Source organism: Psammomys obesus, unplaced genomic scaffold (genome assembly GCF_907164565.1).
Source record: "Psammomys obesus unplaced genomic scaffold, mPsaObe1.curated_primary_1811, whole genome shotgun sequence".
NCBI lineage: Eukaryota > Metazoa > Chordata > Mammalia > Rodentia > Muridae > Psammomys > Psammomys obesus.
Window position 1 is genome coordinate 15,834,773 of NW_026596034.1, and position 7,060 is coordinate 15,841,832.

Consider the following 7,060-nt stretch of genomic DNA (forward strand, 5'->3'; position numbering starts at 1 on the left):
CAATCACTAGGTAGGATCTCACCATGTATGTAATTTTGACTGGCCTGGAACTTGTTATGTGGGCCAGGCTGACTTCGAACTAACACCTGCCTGTTGGATCCTGGGATTAAAGGGTGGTTTGTCCCCAAACCCAGCTTCATAGCCACTTTTACCGTATATGAGCTCAAGAATTCAAAACACCAGAGCTAATCCCCTAGTCTAAATAGCTAGCATGGGATTATGTAAAATATGGACTTTGTATTTTTCTGCACCCATTAGGGAGTGGGGGTGGAGTTCTTAAGTAGCACTGTCGAGAAGAGTTTCTTTCCCTCAGTATTGATAAAAGGTATTTTAAGTCTTCTATCATCTACTAATTTAAGACAAGCATGCTGGAGCAGATTACTTCCCAGTTTTTTTTTTGTTGTTGTTGTTGTTGTTGTTGTTTTTGTTTTTGAGGGGAGTGGAGTGGAGGGGTGCCATGTTCACTCCTCAATGGATTTCACATATTTCTCAGAGGCTTCCTCATTCATTAATTCATCCAGCTCAGAAGGGTCACTCAACATCATCTTGATCAGCCAACCATCTTCCTAACAGGATTTGTTGATGATCCCTGGGTTTTCTGCAAATGCTTCATTGACTTCAGTTACCTCTCCTGCGATAGGAGAGTAGAGTTCACTGGCAGCCTTCACACTCTCCAGAGTGCCAAACTCAGCTTGTTTTTCCAATTTTGTCCCAACTTCAGGCAGACTACAGTAAACTACATCTCCCAAAGTTTCCTGTGCAAAATTTCTGATTCCCACTGTTCCAATACCATTCTCTGTCGTTATCGTTCATGTTTCTCTGTGAATTACGCACCAACAGCAGGGCAGACCCGGTGCGTAGCGCATGTGCACGGATGGCGATGGTGCTAGGCATCCAGGGCCTTGGCAGGCAGGAGGTGCGCAAACTGCAAGCCATGGCTCCCGTGCTTCTCGCCACTCACAGCAACATGAACAAGAAGATTGCAAGGGTAACAGAACTGTGCCTCCTCCCCCAGGCCGAAAGTATTGTCTTATGGGTTATCTAAGTTGTTTTTCTCAGAGAACACTGTCATAATACTAAAATCAATCTTGGCTATTTATGTTTATGTTTTTGCTTTGGTACTTAGGCATCTTGATTTTTGTAACAAGTAATGATTCTTTAAAAAAAAAAATCAACTGTTGCTCTCTGCTTTCCGTGGTTGTGTCCATCTGTGCTTGTTATTTCCTAACATGTCAGTTCATGCAGCAATGGAACTGTACTTAGAATTCAGTCTTGGAAAAACTGCACTGTTGTGCAGTTGGCGTCTGAGAGGTGGTCTTAGCTTAGGTAGGATCAGGCACAAATGCTGAACCCAAGAGAAAATCAGTAGAGTAACATTTTCAGTGCTGATTTATTTCTGCTCATGGTTTCTGAGGTGTTGTTTAGAGGCTATTTGGATGAATTGCTTAGGGCACTCAGTGAGACATGGTATATCATGTCATGAGCAGGTGGCAGAGGGCTGCAGAACACACATTTAGCTTGAGCCTATAGCCTCCTTCTCCTCCTTTGCTTCCATTTAGTCCCACGCTCACTGAATGGTACATTTAAATTTCTCACTTAGCTAAATCATTCAGCAAACAAGGTCACAAAAACACCCAGTAGTGTGTGTTACAAATTTTCTAGGTGTTCTTAAATCTAATGAAGTTGACAATAGAGATTAAAATTACAGTAATGTTCTGAATGTGATGGTTAGAACCACATAATAATTGGCCATTTGGTATTTATTTACTGAAATTTTGTTGAGTTTTTCTACAGTGTTCATAAATGAAAATGGCTTATTGATAGCTTTTATTGTTAATATACTACTGTCAATGACTCCATGCCATTTCTTTAATATTTGTTTTATTTATTTCAGTGTAATGATATTGAATGCACATAGTTAGTCATCTTTACTTGCAGGTATAGCAAATAATATCTCTACTATTCAACTGGGCCTACAATTCCATAGCTCTCCTTCTGAGGCAAGAGAGAAATGAGTCTTCCAGTCATTGGTCTGAGGCCAAAAAAAAAAAAATGTTGGACACAGACTCCTCTCTTTACCTTCAAAAAAGAATTCACAGGACCATGCCTGGAGAGGACCTAGACTCCCTGCTCAGATGTAGCCCATAAGCAGCTCAGTCTCCACTTGGGTTCCAGAGTTAGAGGTTTGGGGGTTGCCTCAATCCTCAGTCATGAACTCAGTTGCCTATATTTTTGTCACTTCCAACTGGTGCTGTACCCTTGCCAGGCCACAGAGGAAGAGGATCCAGGCAGTCCTGATGAGACTTGATAAGCTAGGGGTAGATGGCAGGGGAGGAGAACTCTCCCTTTCAGGAAATAGGGGAAGGGGATAGATGGGAAGAGAGAGGAAGGGTGAGACTGGGAGGAGTTGAGGGAGGGTGCTTCAGTGGGGATAGAAAATGAATAAATTGTAAAAAATTAAAATAATAATAAAAAAGAAAATAAAAATAACCAACAAAAAAAGAACTCACAGTAAGGATACATTTTATCTTAGTACCGAGCTGTTCTGCCTTGAGTGAGGAGCTGACTCAGGTAGAATTCCTGTCTAACCGATTCAGTGCTGCTGATCTAGGTTCTAAGTTTCTTATGGGAATTATATATCTACCCTGGATGGTGGAATGCTCATGGATGTATACTAATTTCTTTGGGAGAATAAGGAACTTTACTTTAATTTTTCCTTTATGTTTGAGAATTTCATTAACATATATAATGAAATATGATAGCCTTTCCCCCCCTCCCAGTTTCCCTATATATCCCTTACTATTCTCCCTTCCACCTTCATGGGCTATCTTCAGTTAAAGCTATTCATATGTGCATGTGTGGCTATCCACTGGAGCATGGGAAACCTAGAACATGTGACAGCCTAATGAATTATTCATGCTCCTCTAGCAAATATCAACTATCAATCCATCCTCAGAATGGAGAAGAGTCTTGAAATCATCTGCCTTATCTATATCAGAATTGAATGTAGCTGTTATGTAGGTAACTCCATGCTATGAGTTCAAGACAGTTATATCCATGGCATATCTAGAAGACATTGTAAAGCATTGCTCCCAAGCCTTCATGCTACTGAAGAAGTCAAATGAGGCAGCCAATTAGAAAACTCTTGGCAGATTCTTCCAAAGTTAAACAAGAATTTGTCATGTGACTATATACTCCGACATTTTAGATAAAACAAAATGATATAGAACCATATGGCCACATAAAGAAATGGGTTTCATAAATGACTATGTCCTAGATTCATAGCAGCATTATTTCTAAGAGCCGGAAATAGACACAGTGAACAAAACCACCTGCTATAAGTCCATAGGCAACATGAGGGACACTCACATAGCAAAACACTGGTGAGCAATAGATACAGGGTATATCTCAAAGCATATATTCCAGAAACAAAAGTCACCTATTTCACAAAGAATTTAGAAGACATTTCTAGGAATCCGGTTGTCTGAGACTGGTACAGAGAATGAAAAGAGATTACACGGGGAAACTGGATTAATTCAGACAAGTCTAAAACGGACTTATTAAGGTTATACAGATTTATAAATAGACTGTTTTAATAAGTTGCACACTTACAAACAAATTTCATGGTATGGCATATAACTAAAATGGGTAAACAACCATCTGAAGTGGAGAAAATTGAAGAGTATGGATGAAACAATTTTAATACTATGTTAGTGATAAATACCAGAGATTCATTATACTAGTCTGTCCACTTTTTATTTATTTCAAAGTTTAATAAAATGTGACAAAATTTTAAATGAAGTCAGTGGCCTTTGCCTCAGAATTATTCAGAAGAAAAAAGAAAACAAAACAAAAACAAAAGAGAGTCAGGGTCCTTGGAGTTTCTTTAAAAGATACAAGGACAGATTTTTTTCTGAGTTATTATTTAATTTTTCAAAGTGTTATTTTATAAAAAATAATCAGCTATTTAGATTGACTGAGGAAGCACATAACAATTGGCACCACAGTATAATATAAGACAGCTGCATTTGGAATCCCTCTAAAAAATTATATAGAGAACTCAATGACTGGCTCTTTGGCCTCCCCACCCCCCAAGGGAGGAGCAGTCCTGTTAGGCCACAGAGGAGAGCTTCTCAGCCAGTCCTGAATATACCTGATAAAACAGGATCAGATGAATGGGGAGGAGGTCCTCCCTATCAGTGGACTTGGAAAGGGGCACGGTGGAGATGAGGGAAGGTGGGAGGGACTGGGAGGGAATGAGAGATCGGGACACGGCTGGGATACAGAGTTAATAAAATGTAAATGATAAGAAAAAAACAAAATTAAAAAAAAAGAATTCCTATTTAAAAGAGAAATAAATAAATAAATAAAATCAAGGATGATGATAACTCCACAATTTCTTTTATTGTATAGGATTGTTTTTGCTATTCTGGGTCTTTTGTTTTTCCATATGAAGTTGAGAATTATTCTTTCAAAGTCTGTAAAGAATTGTGTTGACCCTAGTAAGGGGAATAGGGACTATTTCTGACATGAACTCAATGGCTGGCTCTTTGAACCCTCACCCCCAGAAGGAGGAGCATCTCTGTTAGGCCACAGAGGAGGACTTTGCAGCCAGTCCTGAGATACCTGATAAACTAAGGTCAGATGAAAGAAGATGAGGTCCTCCCCTATCAGTGGACTTGGAAAGGGGCAGGGAGGAGATGAGGGAGGGAGGGTGGGATTGGGAGAGAATGAGGGAGCGGGATACAACTGGGATACAAAGTTAATAAACTGTAACTAATATAAAAAAAGAATTCAAGCAAATTTTAAAGAAAAAAATTAAATTAAATCTGTATCTCCTGGTGCCCAATAAATATTTACTGTTCAATGTTCATCTGTTCATCTATCTTTTAAAATCACCAAAATGTTTTTAATTCCCCTCCTGTCCTCTTCCTTGTCAGTTATTTTACATATTATAAAAAAATGTACAAATAAAAACAATATAAAATTCTCATAAATAATATTATTGAAATACTTATTACAAAAGATGTAGAAACTATAAGAGAGAAATTGGGTCTTTGTTCTCTATCTTTCCGTTTGCTTTATTTTTCTGTCTTTAATCTGTTCTTGAGTTATCACACCTTGTTATATCAGCCTACCTTCAGTGATGTGAATAGGCACACTGAAAGCTGTTACTTTCCTTAATAAAAAAGCAGTAAACAATGTGATGGGTGTGTGTACTTTCTCATCACGGCACATCATCTTGGCTTTCCTGTTGGAAAGCGCTTTCACACTAATGTGCTAAACGGGATGATTAGAAAAGACATGTCTGTCAAGTTGCCACTATGTATAAGTCTCATATATATTTGTAGCGGGGACGTTTTAGGTAGTCTGATATAATAGATCCAGACCCCAGTCTCACCATAGTTATTAAGTTCGTTTTGGTCAAGGTGTTCAAACTTTCTGAGACTGATTCAACCTATCTGTCACTGCAGATAATAAAGCTGTCTCTGAAGATCGTGGCAGAATTTTAGATAAATTAATATATATCCAATGCCCATCATAATGTAGACATCCAATGAGTGCTTGTATGTAGCCATTTTCTGGGGACCATTTACACCATCTATAATTGTGTAAAATCTCAACTCTATCATTCTCGCAAGGAGCATTAAATAAGCAGCACTGAAAAAGAATGCAGGAGTTGTGGAATTGTATATTAAAGTCAGTGGAAGGCATGGATAATATCATTCACATAACCCTCATGCTCTTAGGCTTTCTAATATAAGCAGCATTACAATCTTGAGATGACCACCAGAATGACCTATATTTGACACACTTCAAAAAGAGTGCACAAGTGTTTAAGTACCTTTTCCAGCATTGTTTTAATGATGAGAATAATATCTCAGAGTGAACACAGGTAGTTTATAATGGTTAAATTATCAAGCTCCTGTGTCAATTTCCTTATTCAAGGCACTTCAGAGTATTGAATGACTTGGTCCAGGTAATGTCATATGACATTTATTATTATCTCCTAAGTTCAGGCTAAGACTAGTGTTTGAATAGCCTAATTTTTTGTTCATACTACTTATGAACAAAGTTTTGTTTGTCACTGGAGTACACCCATTCAACTAGTGATGGGTTTCATAAAGATATTTTCATATAAATATATTATATACTTAGACCAGATTTATCTTTCACGTCCTTTCTTTCTAACCCTGTCTTTTCATTAGACAGATTCACTTATTCATGACACACACGTGTGTGTCTTTATATGTGAGTGACTTTATATGCCTGTATAAAAATAGAACCCGCAATAAGAGGAAAATACACAGTATTTGTCTGGCTCTAATTTATATTGTGTAACATGATCATCTCTAGTAGCATCCATTTCTAAACAAATAATGCTTTTCATACTTCTTTACGGCTGAATGAAACTATATGGAGTGTATACACCATGCTTCTATTAATTTATTGATAGAAACAGAGGCTGATCCATACATTAGTTGTTCTGAGCAGAGCTGCAATAAATAAAGACATACACGTATCTCTGTTTTATATCGCTTTAGTTGTTATTCCCATTTCACAGATTAAGACACTAGAACTCAATGGTATAAAAGTTGCCCAATGAGCCTACAAGAATGGAAAGTTATTTAAAAAACAAATATACAATAGACAAGTTCCTAAAAATAGTAATTTAAAAGCACTAGATCAAAAATACTACATGCAAATAGAGACCCTATAGTGGCTATAGTGGATTCTTTTTTTTTTTTTTCCACAGTAGAACATTCTTCATACTGTTGAAGAACACACAAATTTCGCCAAGGATTCTTAAAATACTAGAATAAAGAATTTTAACCATTGCTATTTAAAAGATTTCCAATAGCAAAATGGCTATAAAACAAACCTGATATTTTTATTTTGTTACTATTGATGCTACTCTTATTGTGTAATGTGGACTGAGCTTTCTTTTTTTTTTTTTTCCCCAAATGGAGTTTCTCTGTGTAGCCTTGGCTGTCCTGGACTCACTTAATAGACCAGACAGGAATGAAACTCATAGCGATCTGTCTGACTTTGGGATTAT

At 37.4% G+C, this 7,060-nt stretch overlaps 1 pseudogene; it reads right to left on the bottom strand.

Annotated features, from left to right (window-relative positions):
- Positions 1 to 461: 461 nt before the first annotated feature.
- LOC129686720 (glycine cleavage system H protein, mitochondrial-like) lies at positions 462 to 969 on the bottom strand (annotated as a pseudogene).
- Positions 970 to 7,060: the final 6,091 nt, after the last annotated feature.